The sequence below is a fragment of the Scylla paramamosain genome, chromosome 18 (assembly GCF_035594125.1).
Source record: "Scylla paramamosain isolate STU-SP2022 chromosome 18, ASM3559412v1, whole genome shotgun sequence".
In the NCBI taxonomy this organism is placed as follows: Eukaryota; Metazoa; Arthropoda; class Malacostraca; order Decapoda; family Portunidae; genus Scylla; species Scylla paramamosain.
Window position 1 is genome coordinate 16,114,650 of NC_087168.1, and position 22,500 is coordinate 16,137,149.

General features: G+C 41.6%; 1 long non-coding RNA gene across 1 annotated transcript in view; it reads left to right on the forward strand.

Annotated features, from left to right (window-relative positions):
- LOC135109170 (uncharacterized) overlaps positions 1 to 22,500 on the forward strand; it is a 165,368-nt gene that overhangs the window by 68,750 nt on the left and 74,118 nt on the right. The gene's annotated exons all lie outside the window — the stretch shown is intronic.

The window sequence follows — 22,500 nt, forward strand, 5'->3', positions numbered from 1 at the left end:
TCATTTGCTCTCAGTAGGGAAAAAAGTGAGCAAGGGAAGTAAAAACTATATGTGAACTTGTGACTTTATGCTCTCTGCTGTATGAGAAGTTTTTGGCGGCACGGAATTGAGGTAAAATTCTCCCATCAAGTAGAGTGAATAGGCGATGCAGGCAGTAATGATTTCCACTTCTGCATTTTATTTACTTTTTTCCCCGGATAGTTTTAAGTTCTAGTCCAGGTAATCTCAGTGCAGTGCCTCAGGGTCCGTAGCCTTCACGCTTCTCGCACTGCCGGGCAACACACTGACATTTATCAACCTGTCGAAACAAAAATACGTGTAGTTTTATACTTTACGTTGCTCGTTTTCTGTTCGTCACTCATGTAGGGACTCGTGCCATCCTCTCTCCTTTACTAACTTTTGTAATGAAGCGGTGACTTTTATGTTCCTATTCCCTTTATTGGTAGATAAGTTTTCGTTAGTCTTTTACAACCTTTTAGACGCTTATTTTGTATTAGTGACTTAAATCTAACAAGAACCAAGAAAAAAAAAAACTAACATTCCATTCTCTATTTCGATGTTTCCCCAAGTTATTATTTTTTTTTCAATACCGCTGTGAATGTTAACAAAGGATGACGATTAGAGTGAAAGGATTAGGAGCGTCCCCAACACACTATGGTACAAATCTTAAAAAGAAAGGTCTTCAAAAAAAAAAAAAAAAAAAAAAGCTGTGAATTCCGTTATATTTTTTCAGAGGAGCTTCCTGTCTGGTTGTCATAACACTCTGACTAATCCTTTGACTACCAAGGCTCCTCAAGTTGAATGAAATGCAGTGGTGGAAGTTTAGACTACAATTTTGGAAGATACCACTGACAGTAAAAATATTAATAGAGTAGTTAAAAGCTTCCAGTGCCTGTAGTTATATTCTTGCTCAGTGATATCACGTAGGATTACTCGGATAACGTGTCAGTAACAGTCAAAGGGTTAAGTGCGCGAGGAATTCTGTGCTGTTGTCCTTGAGGTGAGTGTACATTATTGAGGGGAGTGAGTGTGCCAGTGAGGATTGAGGCACCGAATACAAGAGAGTGAATGAGTGAGAACTGTCTAGATATGGTGTGTCAAAGCTGTTATTCTTAAACGCATCTTTCTCGCAATACGATTATTTACAAAGGTTAGAATTTTTTTTTTTTTTTTTTTTTTGCGTTCTTATGGATGTTATTTACCATTGATGGTACCTAATTTATGTTCAACCCTTTCACTGCTATTTGGCACATTTGTCCTTAACTCCTAACCACTCTGTGGCATCACTTCTTGTTCTACAATCACCTACAAACTTTACAGTGGCTAGAAACTGCAGAATATACTATTTTTAATCCCCTCGTTTCTTGTAAATGCTCATGAAAAATACATATATTGCTTCTAGTGCAGTGAATTATTGCATATCGCTGTGAAAGGGTTAAACTATTACTAGAATCACGAAAACACATTTGAAGAATTATTGACCTTCCACTAGAGTCTATTCAGCGAAGATCTGACCCCGAAGCATTTGGGACCACGGAGCAAAAGAGTGTGAGTGTAGAATTGCTATGGGCACACGACACCCGGAAGAGTATTTTTTTCACAGGATACTTGTTGCTGGCGGCGGTGGAGATGACTTTTACGACTCTGTGGCATATATGAGGTGTCCTTTACGAGTGTGAGACATTGATTCCTGTGTCATTTGTCGGTATTCAGATGCGGAAGTCTTTTTGATAGAATTTACGTCTTACAAGAGAGAGAGAGAGAGAGAAGAGAGAGAGAGAGAGAGAGAGAGAGAGAGAGAGAAGAGAGAGAGAGAGAGAGAGAGAGAGAGAGAGAGAGAGAGAGACTTAACAAAACCTCGATCACCTATATAACCAGAACTCTCCGCCGACTGGAACTGTAAACCGACAAAAAAAATTAATCCGAAAACTTACCTCTATCACTGCTATCACCCGAACCTTCACCGCATCGCCTCGCAAATTGTCCTGGAAGTCCCGCCACCGCCCCGAGTTGCGTTCAGGTCAGCGGTCCGAGAGTGGAAAAGAAAGGGAACGAGACGAGGGTATCGAATTGCACGTGTGATCGGCGATTGTATGACTCCCGGAAGAGCTGTAACCTTAGAATGAGAGGAAGAAGTGTCTGCAGCGTCGGGGAGCCTCGGTTGTGAAGGCAAAAACGGGAGGAGGATGGAGGTAAGAGTAAGGAGCGTATTCTGAAACGCCTCCACGCCGCACCTCCACTTTCAAAAGTCTCTAGATGAAGTGACACAGGTTTTTAAGCGTGTTTTAATGTTTCTACTGACAGATAAACAAAATTTATGCATTATTAACAAGAGAAACACTCTTGAGAATCCGGTTAATCATCTGTTTGGTCTCAAAATAGTCATGGTGAGAGAGCAGAGCGTTTTTGAACACGGGCCTAAGGAGGAGCAAGAGGAGATGGAGAATATTAAGGGAGAACAGGAATAAGAAGGGAGGATGGCGCGAGTAAGGACAGAGACTTATGATGGTCAGCGTGGTGGAAATGCTGGCATGAATCACGCACGCGAGAGCGAAGTGAATGACCAGGTGTGGTGTTGGTTTGTTGTGCGTTCAGGCGTGGTTTTCTTTTCCTACCACACAGCAAGGGAATGAACTTGTGTGTGTGTGTGTGTGTGTGTGTGTGTGTGTGTGTGTGTGTTTGTCATCCACACACATTCATCTAGTCAGTGTAGCATTAATCTGCGAGACAGCCAGTTAGCGCTTCGCCAAGCAGTCACGAATTGTGTAGTCAGCCAACCAGCAACAAGTCGGAAATGTATTTGCAGTAAGTCAGTCGACACACAGACAGTCAGGGAACCAGCCAGTCAGAAAGTCAGCCATCGTGCTAGTCAGACGGTCAGCCATCTTGCCAGTTACCAGCCAGCTTGTCACTTAGGAATTCTGTCTGTCATTTAATAACTAATCAGTCAGTCACTGAACCATCCATTTAGACCATCGTGCCAATTATCCAAACAGCTTGACTCTTTGTAGATCTGTCACTCTTCCTGTTAACCAGTTAGTCATTCATTCTTTCAGTAACTAACCAGACAGTCGGTGAATTAGTCAATCAACCAGCCAGCTTGACATTTACATCGATCTACATGTCAGGTAGTCTTCCATCCAGTCTATCACTCAGCATTGCACCTTGTCATCCTGTCAGGGAATAACTTGGTCGATCGGTCTGTCATTCAGTCAAGTAAACCAAGTACTTTTTTTGTCGTGACATTCAGAATTCCTGTGGTGGATCAATACTTATGTACATCACTCCTGTAGTTGCTTGATGCATTGGGTCACTCTCCACGCCCTTCACTTTGCTCCTCGTTGAACTACTACTGTTGCCCTTGTTTTTCCGAGCGATGAAGTAAAAACGAGTGGGTATCATTTTATCGCCTTGCAACACGCCATGTACTGGTTTGGCCGCAATGCGCTTAACTCTTCAGGGATTTCGGCTTAACCGCGGTGAAGTGGCTGCGATGGAAAGAGTACAATGTGAGAGTAAATGGAGGGAAGGGGAAGCTAGAGTTGTGTGTGGGTGTGAAGGAGTGAGGGGGGAAGAAAGGGAAGGTGAGACTAGTGCTGTTTAAGTTTACGGCTCCTACTCACCATCAATCAACACACACTTGTCACTGGCCTTTACTCACACACACACACACACACACACACACACACACAGAGAGAGAGAGAGAGAGAGAGAGAGAGAGAGAGAGAGAGAGAGAGAGAGAGAGAGAGAGAGAGAGAGAGAGAGACGAATACGCCTCATCAGGAGTCATATGGTTTAAGTGATCAGGGTATTGTCCCGAGGTTCAACTGTTCTAACTCACTTGTGCGTGTTGACATGGCGCTCAGGTGCTTGGCGGGGCCCCATCCCTTTGTTAGCCATTCAGGTACCTGTCCACAGACGCCTGAGTTGGCTTTGTTTGCATTTGAAGCACTAGAGGCGCTATCAAGAGATGAAGAGGGGTGACGCACGTGAAAGGCGGAGACGGTCATTTGTTCTATAAATTAGATTATGTCATCGCCTTGCTACTGTTTGCTCGATAAAGTGTTACAACTGTGTGTGTGTGTGTGACTAACGATTCGTTGGTCTTGAGAATCACTCTCGGCTCTTGCTCGCCAGCAATACCTTCTGATCTACAGTAAGGTAAGGCTGTGTAGCATTACACACGCCACACATCCCATCCTTATGTTTGTTCAAAAACATATGCACTTCAGCAGGACACATACCTCCGCCTGCCAAATGAAAGGCAAAAACGTTACCATTGACTCGTCGATATTTTTAGCTTTGTTTCGTAAATTCAGTCGACATTTCTTCCTAATTTTTTTTCTCTCTCTCTTTTAACAAAATATTTCGCATATTTTTTTTTTTTTTTCGAATATATGATGTTCGTGTAATTTATCGTTGAGGTTCCTAAATACTCCTCGAATGACACACTAGAAAATGCATCAATATTGTGCTGGTGTAAATGTCGCACTGGTCGACTCGCGAGTGTATTGAAGGTAGCAAAGACGGACAAATGCCTCCTCGTAAGGAATTCATGTTTTTGCACGTGAATTTGATGCATGAACTTGTGGAGAATGTAAGCGGTGCGTCAGGTGAAAATTGACTTACTGCTCAGACCCGCTTGAATGGCACGTTGCCGGAAAGTACTTCACTTTTTATCAGAATTATGTAAGTTTTGTTTCAGATGCAAATGTAGAAAATATGCACTCCTGCTTTTATTTGTTTTTTTGCCTTACATTCTTAGGGAGACTGAATGTAATCAATGAAGGTCCTGTCACGGTGGTACGCTTTTGCTACAAGAAGAGTAAGTTTTGTAGTTCACGTCTTTTCTGTGTGATTTCTCAGCTTTGGTTGGAAGAGCGGAAGAGGTTAAGCCAGGTCATCACACTAGCTTTGGGCGTCTTGCGTTTGGACTTGCCGTGAAAAGGACTAAGCCAGACGATGTCCTCTGAAACTCCTACGAGTACAATGATGATAAAACTTTGAAAACTGGGGAGTAAAATTGGAGTTTTACTTTAATAAAACTTCAGAGATTGGCAGCCAAAATTGGAATTTACAAGCCCTATATTAATAAAACAATGGAGAATGACGACCAGAATTGGGCTTTACAAGTACTATGTTAATAAAACTTTGGAAGCTGGAGAGCGGAACAATAATTTATAAGCAGTCTAATAATAAAACTTTGAAAAATATTTTATAAAAGCTATTTTCGAAAAACTTTGGAGGCTGGTTAGCAGAACTCGAATTTATAAGCACCATTTCAATAAAACTTTGGAAACTGGCGAGCAAGTAGAATTGCATTGTAGAAGCAGTACAATAAGAAAGGTTTTGTTATTGATGAGTGGAGTTAGCAGTGAACACGATAACCATGAGAACGCGTTATGTATCCTTCGCTGTGCTGTGTTGCTTTGTGATTAGTAGTAAATTCGTCGGAGGAATGGAAGGTAATATTGGGACATTTGGTGCCCCTTGGCGTCTGTGTGTCCCGGTAACCCCATGAATTATGTAGAGGCTTGGCAGGCGAGCAAGGGTCACCTGCTGAATCGAGATTAGACGTGGGACTGCAATGTGGCGAATGACTGATTGGCGTGTGAGGTGTATGCAAACTGGGAACTGCAGATACATGTAATGCAGGATGAAAGTAAACCGTTCGAGCACACACACACACACACACACACACACACACACACACACACACACACACACACACACACACACACACACACACACACACACACACACACACACACACACACACGCGCGGAATGAAAGAATAATACAGTCCTTCCAATATAAATATTTCCCGAGAGATTGGCCTCAAAAAAAGCAAAGCAGCAAACTCTTCCTTTCTCCTCCTCCTCCTCCTCCTCCTCCTTCTCCTCCTCCTCCTCCTCCTCCTCCTCCTCCTCCTCCTCCTCCTCATCTTCTTCTTCCTCTTCGTCCCATCCCACCGCTGCCACCATTTTTCGAAAGGCTTAGATTCACTGCTCCGGTCGGCGACACCGGTAGGAGGAGGGCGATGTGACTGTCGAAGGCACTGGGGAGGAGCCGTGCCTGGATTAGAAAACTTGCTAACGAGAAAACTCAACACCTTACGACCCTCTGTGGGGAGAGGCGAAAGAGGAAGAGAAAGAGGACAGGGGAAAGGAGAGGGAAAAATAAAATGAGTGAAACAACAGGAGTGTGAAAAGAGGGGAAGAAAAAGACGAGAAAATGAAGGCTATGTGCTGCAGCAGTGGTGTGAGTTGTTTTTTCCTCCGTAACAGGATATGCAGCGGACAAGAATGGAAAGGGAGTGGATAGGTGGGGAAGGGAGCGAAGGGAAAAGGAGAGCTAGAAGGATGAACAGACGAGTAGGAGTAGTGGTGATGGCGGTGGTGGTGGAGAGAGGAGGAGGAGGAGGAAAGATAGTCTTGGAGAAGAATGGAAAATCGTGTGTTTGTTTTAGACTCAAGGCAAACAAGAGTCGATTTGTTTTCCATATTTTCCTGCGTTGTGTGTTTGTATAGATGTATTTATTTAACTGAGCCTGGCAATTTAGTGCAGCCTTGTTTGTTTTGCTACTTTTTTTTCCACTTCTCGGAGGAATATTCTGTGCTTTGTCTTTATATTTGTTGTTTTCTTTCGTAACTTTTATTTGTGCCTAAGGTGATGCGCCCCTCTCCCTCCCTCCTCTCCCCCCCCCTCTCTCTCTCTCTCTCTCTCTCTCTCTCTCTCTCTCTCTCTCTCTCTCTCTCTCTCTCTCTCTCTCTCTCTCTCTCTCTCTCTCTCTCTCTCTCTCTCTCTCTCTCTCTCTCTCTCCGCCTCCGTACTGTTGCTGGAGTTCTTTATCATGCTTGGTATAATTTATTTCAGGGTGCAAAATCTAAGGAAAATACGCGAGGAGTTTTGCAAGCTTAGTAGACTTTAGGTTTATTTGCTAGGGAATATTCCCTTTTTTTATCCATTATGTAAAGATTCCAAGCCTGGGTTACAGGTACGAATGCTTTAAAGAGGAAGGGACACGAAATTCCCTTCGGAAAAAAAAAAAAAGACAAAATTCATATATACATATTCGAATGAAAGGATTATATCAGTGAAATAGTAGACGAGTGAAATATGAAAGATTCCGCGCGCGCGCATTTGTGTGCGTGTGTGTGTGTGTGTGTGTGTGTGTGTGTGTGTGTGTGTGTGTGTGTGTGTGTGTGTGTGTGAGCGACCACCACGAGCCAGCAAAATACAGCTTTAAAGTTCCTGCTGTAAGTAATATTCACCTTTATTCCAGCAATCGGTCAGTGCCGCTCACTCCCTCACTCCCTCACTCCCCACCAACCCGTTTCGCCAGGCATTTGCATATTGACAACCAAGCGCATGGACTATGAAGGGTAGGGAAAGAGAGGGGAGGAGTGTAGGGGCAGAGAATAGGGGAGAGTTGGGGAGGATTAAGTGGACAACAAAGGGAGGAGGGAAGGTGAAGAGAACGGTAAGCGCTGGTACGTGAAGGGAATAAATTGCTGGTGTTCTGTTGAGTGTTGAGTGTAAAGGGTATGAAAATTATGCCAGCTGATATTATACTGGGAAGAATGAGCTGTCAGGGAGAAGGGGAGCAGGAGATGGTAGTGAAAAAAAACTACATGGTTACAGTGTTTGATCTGATGGTTAGGGAAGGGTGAAGTTAAAGGTTGACAGGAATGGAAGAGATTGAATTTACAGTTAACAGGTAAGCATGAAGATGAAGTTGTTGGGTTGGCAGGGAGGCTGACAAGGAAGCACGGGAGTAAAGTTAGAGGTTGACAAGAAATAAGGATAGATTTTGGAATTTACAGGGAAGGAAGAAGTTGGATATACGGTTGAGCAAAATTATGGGGCTGACAGGGAGGTAGGAAGACAAATTTAGTATTGAGAGGGTGGCAGAAGGACAAATTCATGGGTTGACAAAGGAGCAGAATGGAGAAAGTCGTAGTTTGACAAGGAGGAGTTAAAAATTGCTTGGTAACAGGGAAACAGGAGGGAAAAGTTAGAGCTTAATAATGAAATGATACTCCCAAAGATAATAAAAGGAAAATAAAAGGCAGTGAATGAAGAATGAGGAATAAGAGGATATACAATGAGAAAAACGTAATAATATGTGTCAAGGGCAATAGACAACAACAAATCTGAAGTGTCTGTAGATTAAGAACGTGAAGATTATGACGTGTGTGTTAAGAGTCATGGCCAGCAGCTTGTTACATGTAGTTTGAAGTGTGTGTGTTCGAGAGAGAGAGAGAGAGAGAGAGAGAGAGAGAGAGAGAGAGAGAGAGAGAGAGAGAGAGAGAGAGAGAGAGAGAGAGAGAGAGAGAGAGAGAGGCAGTGTTCAGTTTGGTCTGTGTATGGTGGCATGTTTATAGCCACAGTGAAGGCCGAGGCAGTAAAGAATAGGTGTTGAAATGCGGCTGATTTGTGGCACCAGCTGAATTTGTGGAATGGTTGGGATTAGTGGAAATGGGAAGGATTGGTGGCGGTGGTGGCATTACTGGTGGTGGCGCTGGTGGTGTAAGGGGACCATTCAGTGGCGCAATGACCACCATTACAGCAAATATCATAATGGGCGGTGATGAATGGAGACTAATGCTGATTCCCACTGGACGAGTAAATCAGATAGGAAGTGGACGGACGCTCGGCAAAACTGCGCCTCATTTTATGGTGCGGTGCGAGGCGTGTTAGGTTAGGTTGCTTTAACTGAGTTGCTTGGACGTGACTGTGACCTTGTCCTTCTGTGATGTGCTGTATGCTCTGTTATGTAACGTATGCTGTGTATTTCTTGAAGTTAAGGCTGTTATGTTTCTTGAAGGTAAAATTGTTGCATACATTTTCTTGCACTCCCTAGTCATATAATTTTTTTTTTTTTTTTCGTATAGTACCTTTCTTTTCTTACAGTTTTTAGTCTCGTGATGTTATTGAGACTTAAAAATCTAAACTAAAATCATTGACTTACTTGATGGTTGCAAAACCATTATTTTCCTCTGATCTTCTGGCGTAATTTTTTGCGCTCCCTCGTTTCCAGCCTGTTCCTGCTGATCAGTCTGAGTTACGAGCTTGAGGTATTGCTTAATTATTGGTAAAACTATTTTCGCCTCATTTAATGGACGCTTCTACGTAACATATTCCTGAGAGCGATAGATGAGGCTGTTACTTGGGAAAAAAAATAAATAAATAAATAAATGAAGAAAAATGAACGAGGAGGAAAAGGAAATTGATGGTAAAGAAAATGGAATACCTGCTGGGCTCAAAAGATGTTTGTTTTTGGATACAACAAAAGTTTGTGACTGAAAAATGCAAGTTTTTTTTTTGGGGGGGTTAGTAGATTTTTTTGTTCAACGTAAAGGTAAACACGTTGGAATTTCTGGCAAGGATTTAAAAGCGATGACCGGAATAGTTTGAACGAAGCTCTCTCCTTGTCATGTACTCGTATTTTTTAGAGTACGTACATCCTCTTATACTTTTCAATAGGATCTCGACTTGTGTTGCATCGCCGTGGCGTGATAATGATGAAGTCACAGACACAATAATTTAGGTTTTGGAATTTGCCAACAAACTGGGAAGCGAGAACATTGGCAGGCCCCATTAATAATTCTGGCGCTGCTCAGTCACCCAGGTCGACAATTCCAGAACAGGCCAGCAGCTGCGCCTCGTCCCAGGGAATACTGCACTCATACGGCGTGAATAAGTCATTGAAAGCTGTGCCAAGTATGAATAGTACAATGATATATGGATGAACACTTAAAACAGTTTATTATGGTTGTTATTACAAGAAGGAAATATTAATGATGTATGGACTGGGAAACAAAGAGCGCATTATCAATATTAATCTTTTTGGGCATCTTAAACGTAAACTTGAAATTTGATATTGCGAGTTAAACAAGAACCAATTGCTATTATAGACATTTGGTTTTCTGTGAAATATAGATGAAACCTTGGCTATAAAAAAATACTTGAGTGTCTATAGCGTGCAGACAAACCATAAATTATTAATACTAAGCTTTTTGGTCAACATAAATATAAAGATTGATATTGTGAGTTTAAATAGAACCATACTATATTTTAGACATTTGTTTCTCCTTAAAAAATAGTGATATCTCAGGTATGAAAAATGCTTCAGTTGCCATAACGAGCAGACAAGCAATGCGTTGTTTATACTAAGCCTTTTGCCAATAGAAATGTAAAGACTGATATCGAGAGTTAAAATAGAATCATACCTCATTCCAGGCATTTGGTAGTCCTTAACATGCAGATGATACCTTAAGTAACGAAGAAAATATATATATGCTTCCATAGCGTGCTGGCAACAGTCTACGAGTACAGTCATTATTTTTATTAGTCACTCGCAGGCAACAAGATTAGCAGCGTCTCCAGACTTAGTGAACATTCTTCTTGTGCAGCTCATGCTTTTCTTACAATTCGCAAAGTTTCGTGGTACATCATCTTTCCTCCTTTGTCTTCTTATATAATCCTCTTTGTCTTTTCTTATTTTATTTTATTTTTGCTCCTCCTCCTCCTCCTCCTCCTCCTCCTCCTCCTCCTCCTCCTCCTCCTCCTCCTCCTCCTCCTCCTCCTCCTCCTCCTCCTCCTCCTCACGTTTTCTCAATATTTTTGTATGGAAGGTATAGAATAAGAGGGGGATAAGAGCCCTTCTCGGTCCTCAGAAGTAAATAAAGGAAGCAAGGAAACGTAGCAGTAGTAGTAGTAGTAGTAGTAGTAGTAGTAGTAGTAGTAGCAGCAGCAGTAGTAATAGTAACAGAGAGAGAGAAAGAGAACGAATAACAGATAGGGGAAAGTAACAGTAAACAGGAACACATAAAAAGAATGAATACTATAAAATACACCGCTCTATTACAAGACTCCTGCACTACACTATTACAAGATCTCCTGCACTACACACACACTGCTCCCACTACCAAACGATGTGTACGGGAAGCTGATGGAATAGAACACCAAGAAGGAGGAAGAGGAGGAGGAGTAGTAGGAGGAGGGGGCGGAGGAGGAGGATGAAGCCCTCTGGAAGTGTGTGGAGAGGCTGCCAGGCGTGGAAGGAGGTTTGATAGGACGTGGAGGCGGCAGGATAGGAGCTTTTGTGGGCTTGGATTGGGTCAGCCACGGGGCGTCTGAAGCAGGAGTGAAGAGCAACATGAGGACTTGAAGGAGTGAGAACGCGTCTAGGAGGGCTTTCATTTCTCTCTCTCTCTCTCTCTCTCTCTCTCTCTCTCTCTCTCTCTCTCTCTCTCTCTCTCTCTCTCTCTCTCTCTCTCTCTCTCTCTCTCTCTCTCTCTCTCTCTCTCTCTCTCTCTCTCTCTCTCTCTCTCTCTCTCTCTCTCTCTCTCTCTCTCTCTCTCTCTCTCTCTCTCTCTCTCTCTCTCTCTCTCTCTCTCTCTCTCTCACTTTTCTCCTCGAACACACTGCTGTCTCCGCTCTCCCTCGCGCCTCTCCCCTCGTGACCTCTCCACACCCTCGCTGTCGCCCTCATGCAATTTATGATGACAAGGATGAACGTCGTCTTCCTCTTTTTATTGCCTCGAGTTTTTTTTTTCCTTCCTCGTCGAGGGAACTTTAGTTAAGCGTTTATTATTATTGTGGTGGTGATTATTGTTGTTGTTGTTGTTTTTGTGGTGATTATTATTTTTATTGTTTTTATTATTGTTATAATTATTGTTGTTTTATAGTTCTTGTTGCCGTTATAATTACTACTACTACTACTACTACTACTACTACTACTACTCCTACTACTACTACTACCTACTACTACTACTACTACTACTACTACTACTACTACTACTACTACTACTAAGCGATGATTCCTACTGATTTAAGAACGAAGGCTGATATCTGAAAGGCGATCATTCATCTAGAGTGAAATTAATAGAGAAGTTTTTTTGAACTTCATGGAAATATAATTGATCATTTTGTTCTGTAGATTTAATTTAAGATTGTTATCTTTAAGTTGCACCAATGTGTGTGTGTGTGTGTGTGTGTGTGTGTGTGTGTGTGTGTGGGTGGGTTGGTGGGTGGAGGCGATTTGCCTCGTGTGTCGTGTGTCGTGTTGTGCTCTGTTGTGATGTGTTGTGTACTGTTGTGCCATGCTGCCACTGATCCCACCGCTGCCACCAATCCTACCCATTTCCACTAATCCTATCGATTCCACAAAATCTGCCTCTGTCACAAATCAACCGCATTTCATCACCTTTTTGTGTGTGTGTGTGTGTGTGTGTGTGTGTGTGTGTGTGTGTGCTTGTGTGTTTGTGTGTATGTGAGTGTGTGTGTGTGTGTGCGCGTCCCGGCCTGCGTTGTGATAGGATAAGTTACATTGTGCATGAGAAAATGGAAAAAAATATATATATACAAAATATACATGTGTTTATATGAATGTCACATATAGAAGAATAATGATAAAAAAAATAAATATATCAGCCTCATTTTATCACCTATTATTTTCATTATTTGTTTTCCTTAATCTGCATTGTGGTAGAATGTAAAATGTGTATAAGCGAATGAGTGATATTATACAAAAATACGCATGTGTTTGCGAATGTAAATTATGTACTACTAATAATAACAACAACAACAACAATAATAATAATAATAATAATAATAATAATAATAATAATAATAATAATAATAATAATAATAATAATAATAATAATAAAATGAACAGAATTTTTAAATTTAATTTTTTTTTTTTTTTTATTTTACTGGCCTGTGCCGTGATGGAGAATGCAGAAAGTTTATAAATGAACGATATACAAAATTGCGTATGTTTATATGAACGTAGATTATGGAAAAATAAGAGAGAAAAAAAGATATTGTGTGGATGATTATAATGAACAAAGTAAGGGAAGTATGTGTCAAATGCTTATGGGTGAGTGTTTGTATGAAAATAATGAGCGAGGAAGGTATTCTTAAATGAAACAAGGAAAATGTTGGGGAAGGAAAGGGAAGAGGATTTAGTTGTGTAGCAGAAAAGAAGAAAACGCAGTAAAAGAAAAAAAAATGTAGAATGAGCATAGTGGACAGAGAAAAGAATATATTTTATTTTTTTTTTATGTAGGAAGGACACTGGCCAAGGGCAACAAAAATCTAATAAAAAAAATGCCCACTGAAATGCCAGTCCCATAAAAGGGTCAAAGCAGTGGTCAAAAATTGATGGATAAGTGTCTTGAAACCAAGTGTGTTTGCGCGTTTATGTGATTGTTAATTTAGAAAAAAAAAATACATGTTAGAAAAGAAAGAGATAGAGAAAAAATAAAAATAAAAGGGACAAAGGAAGATTCTCTCTCTCTCTCTCTCTCTCTCTCTCTCTCTCTCTCTCTCTCTCTCTCTCTCTCTCTCTCTCTCTCTCTCTCTCTCTCTCTCTCTCTCTCTCTCTCTCTCTCTCTTTATTAATTCAATAGAAATGCTCGTGAAATGTTCCTCCAACACAGTCGCAGACGGAAGACACTCAGGTGATCCGCTCGGCAATTTTACACCGGCAAATAAATCAAACTGGTTTCGTATTCTGGTCATGTGTTTGTTTTCGACTCGCAAAGAAAAACAATGTAGTGTGTGTTTTTTTTTTTTTTCATTTACTTATTTTTGCTAGGATGAGAATGTGGATGAAACGCTCTAAATCCATCTAGTCTAGCACGTGTTATTCCTGGAAGCTTTTGTGATTCGTGCTGTTTTTTTCGAGTGTGTGTGTGTGTGTGTGTGTGTGTGTGTGTGTGTGTGTGTGTGTGTGTGTGTGTGTGTGTGTGTGTGTGTGTGTGTGTGTATTTTTAGATGATATTGGATTGTGTTATTGGTAAGATTCTTTAAGTTTAGTGTTTTTTCTTCTTTTTTCTTCAGAGCTATGTATTTTTTTACGTTTATATATGCAACACAGTAGTAGTTCTAGTAATGAAGGTTATTCATTTATACTTTTTTTCTGCGGTGTATTTTTGGGGCAGTTGAATTATATTATTGCTAAGGTTGTGCAATTTTACTGTCACTGTTAGCGTTAGAGAGACGAGTCTTTCCCTTATACAATTCAGAGCATTTTGTCATTTATTTTGTTTATTATTACTTCCACGGGGTATCGTTTTGGGCAGTTCATTTATAGTTACCAAGATGCTGCAATTTTCATTAGTATAGATTTTTTATTTTTTTATTTTTTCATTTGTCTTTTACATGTACAACTTTCAAGATGTTGCAATAAATCAAGTGTTTCAAAATTTAGGTTTTTAAGTGCATCGTCTCAATTTCGTTTTACATATTTGCTGAATGTACAACTGGCAGCATAATTTCAACACATATGTGAATTCCTTCTCTCTTTCTTGTTATGTTTCCATCTTCTCAGTAAAAAGATATAGAAATGACAATGAAATTTTATCTTACACGTGTCTTGTCGTCTCTGTATATTTACATTTTTATTTATTTGTTTTATACTGATATCGTTAGCCATTTTTTTTTTCATTTTTACGTTTTACTTGCTAAACTCCATCTCTTTCAACACACTGGTAACAAAGAATCATTTTGGCTTCAACTTCCTTGCCAGTTTCAGAGAGAGAGAGAGAGAGAGAGAGAGAGAGAGAGAGAGAGAGAGAGAGAGAGAGAGAGAGAGAGAGAGAGAGAGAGAGAGAGAGAGAGAGAGAGAGACACCCTAACTCGACCACTGTCCATCTTCTTTCAACATCTTTTACTCCTCTTTTATCAATTTCCCTCGTTTTACACTTCTCTCCCTACTTTTTTTTTTATTCTTGGCCTCGTATTCTTCCATCGTTTTAGTTTCCCTTCCATCAATATTCTTCGTTTTTTCTTTCTTTTTTTTTGCATATGTCTCCTTATTTTTACCTTCTACTTTATCTTTCACCAGTTTCCTTCCTTTTTAATTTCTCTTCCTATTTTTACCCTTATATTCCTCCATCCCTCTATTTCCCCTTCTATGCATCCTTCCTTGTTCCTTCTTTCCTTCCTTATCTTTGTGCCTTGGTCGTCCTTCCCTCCTTCCTTCTTTTATGTTGCTATTCTCCAGGCAAATGTTCTCATCTCTTCAAGGCATTTCGACTGGAATGGAGAGGAGGAGGAGGAGGAGGAGGAGGAGGAGGAGGAGGAGGAGGAGGAAGTTAAGCCGATGCGGACGACGATAGGGAGAATGAGGAGAGGAAAGAAAGATGGAGAAGAAGATGAATTCCAAGATCAAACGTTAGCGGAGAAAAGAGGAACGAGAGAGAGAGAGAGAGAGAGAGAGAGAGAGAGAGAGAGAGAGAGAGAGAGAGAGAGAGAGAGAGAGAGAGAGAGAGAGAGATACCACGTACTCCTATATCTTTGTGCTTCTATATTAGGCTTGACACCAATATATAGTGTCGTATATTGGGCGTGTAATATCTAGTCTTACCCTGAGCTATAAGGAGGAGGAGGAGGAGGAGGAGGAGGACAGTGGTGATGGTCGTGGTTGTAGCAGCAGTCATATGGCAAATAATAAAAGATACGAGGAGGAAAAGAGGCCACTAGAGGAAAAAAAAGAAAAGATGACGGTATTTGGTAAGGGAATATAGGAAAATGAGTGTGATGATGATGATGATGGTGATGGTGGTGGCAGTGGTGGTAATGGTGGTGGAGGAGTATTATATGGAGGACAAAGTGGAAGAAGTGAAGGAGGAGGAGGAGGAGGAGGAGGAGGAGGAGGAGGAGGAGGAGGAGGATCACTCTCAGATGTCTGGAAAAGTAAGAGGAATGTAAGAAAGTTATACACAGATCAAGATAGACGATGCTAAGTTACTATCACGTATTTCTCTCTCTCTCTCTCTCTCTCTCTCTCTCTCTCTCTCTCTCTCTCTCTCTCTCTCTCTCTCTCTCTCTCTCTCTCTCTCTCTCTCTCTCTCTCTCTCTCTCTCTCCACACCCTTCAACTCCGGGGGAACGTGGCGGAAATCGCTGTCATGTGTAAGCTGAATGTGTCGCGTGAGTCACCTATAGGCACTGCGGCAGCCACCCCGCTGGGCTCAAATGAACAACTGAGCGTCACCTGATCCCCCGAGGACCTCCTGCAACCCCGCTGTGGAACGTGGCACCACCAGAGGCAATGCATAAACACGTACGTTGGCTGGAAGAACACTATATTAGCTGCACTGGTGGACCTTAAAGTGGCTATTCTGCAGGGCTTCAAGACACAGATAAGTGATCGGTTATTGTGTTTCAGGGGTGAAATTATGTAAGAGAGTTTGGCTTTTAGGAAATACCAGATAGGAAATTCTAATTATGTTTGCTTTAGTCATTTAAAGTTATTCATAACTATATAATGTAGTATGTAACTTCCTCTTGTACTTACTCCTTGTAATCCAGTATAAATGAGAGAGGAGAGAGAGAGAGAGAGAGAGAGAGAGAGAGAGAGAGAGAGAGAGAGAGAGAGAGAGAGAGAGAGAGAGAGAGAGAGAGAGAGAGAGAGAATACATGATCCGATTTAAAGAAACTAATCCCTATAAACACTGCATTTTATAAAATTACTGTCACCACTTAAATAAATAAATAAAATGATAATAAATAAGTGAATGATTACTTTTCACCATCAAATAAACAGGTAAATTAACCGTCAATAATCACATGTACTTATTAATTTTCCCTCACCCACAGGCGCGGCGTCACGTACCCTTGCACATCAATCACCATAACAAAACATTAACCAACACCCACATACGAGAAAAGAATCCCTAAACACTCCCAAAAATCCTTAAAAAACACCAAGATATTTCCAACCAGTGATAATAATTACAATGGTACAACTTAACATTTTTTTCTTACCTCCCTCGTGTCCTCCTGACGGCGACATGCAAGTGGGTAGCAGTGTAGTAGAAACAATAAAGATGATAACGCGGCAGGGGCATGTTGGAGGTCGTGTAACAGCAGGAAGCGAAGGCGTGGCAAGGGTGAACAGGGGGTGGAAAGATAGATGGTGTGGTTAGAGGCAGAGAGGGAGAGAATTGTGTGAGGGAGTCTATGCAGGTAGTGAGAGGAAAGGATTGTGAGTAGGTGTTGTGAGAGTAGTGTAGGTACTGTGAGAGGAGGCGGAGGTGCAGGAAGAGGAAGAGGAGGAGGGAGCTGTGAGTTTCCGGATAGTAAGAGAGAGAGAGAGAGAGAGAGAGAGAGAGAGAGAGAGAGAGAGAGAGAGAGAGAGAGAAACGTATTCACAATAATGTATGACTTTTTATGGCACACTGACTTTTATTTAAAGACTAACAATGTAAAATTAATAATACACGAAGCCTGTTCTTTGATATGTAAACTTGGAATAGAAATAAACTTACTGAATAGAAAGAAAAAAAAGACTCCAAATAGCAGGAAAGAAATGGTACAATGAGGTCTGGGTTGAATGGACTGAAAATATTCGTGGACCACGTACATAGAAAGTAAAATATTAAGAACGAAATACCAATTTGGCCTTTACTGGACAAAGAGATAAGATATTAAAAGAAAAAAATAAATAACCTAAAAAATAGTATTATAAGATTAAAATGGTATTCTGAGATTTAGCTTGAATGAACTGAAGATATAAATTGACCGCGTACAAAGAAAGTGAATTATTAGCAACGAAAAACCACCTGGAGCTGCGCAATGGAGGTAGAAAACATGATATATTACTGAAGCATGTCTGAATGCGAAATCCTAAGAATGGGTATGGAATTAAAGACAGGGAAGGCAATCACATACAGGGAAAATAAAGAAAGTGAATTATTAAGGACGAAAACACATATAGCCCCAAAATGGAAGTAGAAAACATGTTATACTAGCGGAATTTCCCAACGTTGCCCTGGTAAAATTTATCACAGTAAATTCGACCACATACTGAAGGAATCGGTAGGTTGATGGGATTCATCTTCAAACTGACAATGAATGCTCCATTTATACTCGTACCTCTTCCCATCATAAAGAAAAAAATAAAATAAATAAATAAATAAATAAATAAATCTAATAATGAGTGCATGGCGCCATCTTCAGAAATGGGTTACGGTATACCTGGCACCACCATTAACAATTGGGTTACGGTGACAGATTTGCCTGAATAATCTAATGGTTTTGGGTTGGAAGTAGTTAAGACATAGCCTGTGTCACTCCCCGGATCAAGAGGGACCCCTCTATCAAATTTCATTACAACTAGTTCTGTGTTTTTTTTCGGTGAAAACTTGAAACACACACAGACAGACAGACAGACACAGTGTTTTATTATACAAGATTACTAAAGCGTTTCTGTTCATTCAAAAATCACAAGAGTAAGTATCGGACTAAGTGCTTTAGGAAGAGAACACAATTCAATCAGATTATTTTGCAGTGGAAATGAAAAGTTTATAAAAAAAAGGGTTTGCCAATTTTAACTCCCAAAGTGAATCAGACAGCCGGAAGTTTTACACGTGGCGCGCGGAGACAAACTTGTAGACTGCTAGCGGGGAACAAAAATATGACAACTCGTGACGTGGACAGACGAGGAAAGGTTGTCACGGATTACGAGATTAACACATTTTCTCTTCCATTGACGAGAACAGACTTGTTTATTATTTGTGTTCCCATGACGCCACAGGGAAACACTGAACTCCACAACAGGAAAAAATAAATAAATAAATAAAGAAGTCAAGAAAAAAGTCATGGAAGTTACTTGGAATTAAAAGAAAGTTACCACAAGGTTACCCATTGTGACTAGTAATAGTTGAACTTTAATTATTCGTTTTCATTTATTTATCTATTTATTTATTTACTTATTCATTCATAGCCACAATGTAGAAGAATATAGATACGTGTTGGATTGCAACCTTTTTCAAACGTGAGCTTTTAACATGTCACACAACTCATGGAATTCTTATATTGAAATGAACTGAAGTGAAGCTGTAGGTCATGACATCTTTTAGCAGGAATAAGATAACTCCTGAACCCACAAACCATTTCTTACCTGCATCTACAGTAAACCATTCATTACATCTAGTCGAAATGCCTTTTTTATTCATTTTTTTTCTCTGTCTAAACCAGTAATTAAATCGTGGTACTTTAATGCTCCCCTCTGCTGGCTGCGTGAAGGGAAAGTATAGGTTCTCTCAATTAGTCTTTTCAGGTAACACAGGTACTCTATACACCACGTTATGAGCACAGTATAGCACTTTGTTAAGCCCAGGACTGCCTTGTTTCTTTCATTATTCTCCACTCCTTTATCACCTTCCCTATCCAGATGCAAATGCTCATTCCTTTCTCTTACCCTCAGTCTGGTATGTTACTTCCACCTTTTCTAGTATTCTCTCTCTCTCTCTCTCTCTCTCTCTCTCTCTCTCTCTCTCTCTCTCTCTCTCTCTCTCTCTCTCTCTCTCTCTCTCTCTCTCTCTCTCTCTCTCTCTCGTTTCCATTCCTCTTCTTTTGCCAGAAACGCCTATTCTACTTATAGACTCCCAACCCATTCCATTCCACTCCCTTCCACAAAACACCTATTCTTATAATTTTTCATCCCCATTCCCTCCTCTCTCATTCCCATTACAACCCCTTCCTTCTTTACTTCCCACTTCGCACATATTCCTTCCCATTCCTTCCTCCTTCCCATAATTCAATCCGATCTTCATTTACATTCCCTCCCATCACCATTCAGTTCCCCTTCTCGTCCCACCCCCATTCAATACCCCTTCCCCTCTCATTCCCATTACAACACCCTCTACTTCACTCCCCTCGTCTCCCCCTTATCCTCCCCCATTCCTTCCCCCTTTCCGTCGCATTCCCATTACAACATCCCTCTACTACACGCCCCTTGCTCTCCTCTCCCCGGCCCTCCCTGGCACACCTCCGCCATTGAGACAAAGGAGGAAACGCTCATTACTAAGCAATGAAGGAAATAGCGTGAGAACAGGAATGCCACACCTGTTCTCACCTCCACTAGACACACCTGGGAACCTCGGACCGACGTACAGTTAATTTTTCTGTCTGTCGCTGAGATGGTTGTGTCGCCGTGGCAGAGGGGAAGGTGCGTCAGTGTTAATCCATCCCGTGCATTGCTGAGAAGGAGGGAGAGGGGTGGAGAGGATAGGGAGGGAGGAAGGAAGGAACGGAAAAGTATGGAGGTAGGGAAGGAAGGAGGAGAGGTATAGAGGTAAGGAGGGAGGATATGGTAAGGTGATGAGGTGGAGAGGGAAAGAGAGAGGAAAAGGAGGAGGAGGAGGAGGAGGAGGGAGAAAGGGAGGGAAGAAGGGAGGGAGGGACGAGAGTAAGGGAAAAAAAAAATTGGCTTTAGAAAGAAAACGCTGACCTATTGGTAGAAAAGAATGGAGAGAGAGAGAGAGAGAGAGAGAGAGAGAGAGAGAGAGAGAGAGAGAGAGTAGGAGAGAGAGAGAGAGAGAGAGAGAGAGAGAGAGAGAGAGAGAGAGAGAGTATAGGGTAAGGGGAGACAGGATTGCTGAGCTGAGGGGAAAAAGACATGATGGCCAAAGAAAGGGTGGAGAGAATAAGGGAAATGGAGGGAAGGAAAGGAAGGGAAGAGTTGGGGTGGAAGGAGGTGAAGGGGAGGAATGAAATAAAAGAAGGGGAGGAACATGCGCTTCAAGAGAGAGAGAGAGAGAGAGAGAGAGAGAGAGAGAGAGAGAGATGCAAGCGTCATGGGGACATAACAATTTGTCAGACCATACCACTCATGTCCCCTCCCTTCCCTCCCCTCCCCTTCCTTTAATCCTCTCCCTCACCCTTTCCCTCCCGGACGAGTGACAAATCTAAAGCATTTCAAATTAAACTCCATGTCAGAAAGACGAAGAGGAGAGGGAGTGAGGAAGGAAAGCACGGTAGCTATATCCTCAAAGAGCATTTCCCTTGTTTTTCTCTCACATAACAATATTCCAAGGCCAGAGAGATGATTACCCTGGTTCTCAAGAGTATTCCTCCTGTAAATGACTTAGAAATCTTGTCTATCTATCACTAAAACCATAAAAAAAATATATAAAAAAACACTCCTATGAAGCCACTCTCAATTTATAACCCTTTGAAACCAGTCGAGGTGTGGGCAGGTGTGTTCAGAATAAGGTCCTAAATGTGTACCCGGAATGAGGCATCGTCAGTGGCGGGGAGCGGGGCGACCATCTATCTATTAAGCACCGTCCAATATCTCCGGTAATTGGTACAAGTGCACGCCGACGTGGAGAATGAAAATAGGACGTGAGATTCTCTTCGTTAACGCTGCTCGGGTGTCAGGCTGTGGCGTTCGTCGCGGGAAGGAAGGGAGGAGGAGGAGGAGGAGGAGGAGGAGGAGGAGAAGGGGTACCAGTGGAGGAGCTTAGGGGAGGGAATAAGGTGAGATAAAGTTAGTAATGCCTTCATGGTGAGAAGGGTGGAATAAGAGGGAAGGAGTGGCCAATAAGGGAGGAAGAGCTTAGGGCGGGGAGTGACAGGGGAAGAGCGTGAGAGGGAAGGGAGATTACATGGAAGCGATCGCTGATAACTCAAGCGTCATCTAGAAGCTACAATGTCTCTGTGATGTTTGGTGCTTCATGGATTTGTGTGTGTGTGTGTGTGTGTGTGTGTGTGTGTGTGTGTGTGTGTGTGGTTTCAGGTTATTATTTCCTATACTAGACGTGATATTTTTAGTGGTGGGAGTGCTTTGTTTTATTATAGTTGGTGTTTATGTTCTGTACATCTCTCATTGTAATTAAAAGACTGTGTTTTAGATCGACGTGGGACTTAAGATAAATATTTGTGTTAATTAATCCGGCTTTGTTTAATTTATTCATGAGTTTTGTCAATACATGATCTTACAAATGTGATTAATGTCTTAGTAGTACTTAAAGCTTAATTATGTTTACCTCAGAAAGGAATTAGATTTCTCGCTGATCCACACGAAAAACATTACTTGCATTTAAATTCCCTTTCGTTTAATTAACAAAAGTAGAACCGCATTAAAGATAAGACAAGTACTTCCCGATACGATTTTTCCTGAGATTGGAACAGAGGAAGCAATTACTCGACAATTCCTTGGTGGGAGAAGTAACGCGTATTCTTGATCCTGTATGGCGCTTATGATCTTGTTGTAACGAATAGAATAGATGAATAGAAAGGTTTGTGTATGTTGATGTGTAGGTGGCGATAGTGTACGTAACACACACACACACACACACACACAGATCCTCCCTCCCTCCTTCCCTCCCTTCCTTCCTTGCAAACACACCCAAACTCCAACCCAGCTTTCCCTAACCCCACATCCCACAGAGCATGCATCCCGTCCCCCTCTCCCTTCCCCGCCACGCTGTCCCGCATAACGTTATAGCAAGGTGTTATGGTACATGTTCTCTCTTTACGCACCACTGTTTCTTTTGTAGGGCGTTTTTCCTGGGCGAAATAAATCATTGTGTATAGTTGTGAGAAGACATTTTTCGAGGCCGCCATCCATATTTTACGAGCTACCTCTGACGTTGATATACCTCGCTGTGTTTCCCGTGAGGGCCATAAATCTCTCGCTAAAACGGAGGGAAATCTGTGAGTGTTTGTTTACAAAAGTGGATTCTGACTCGTG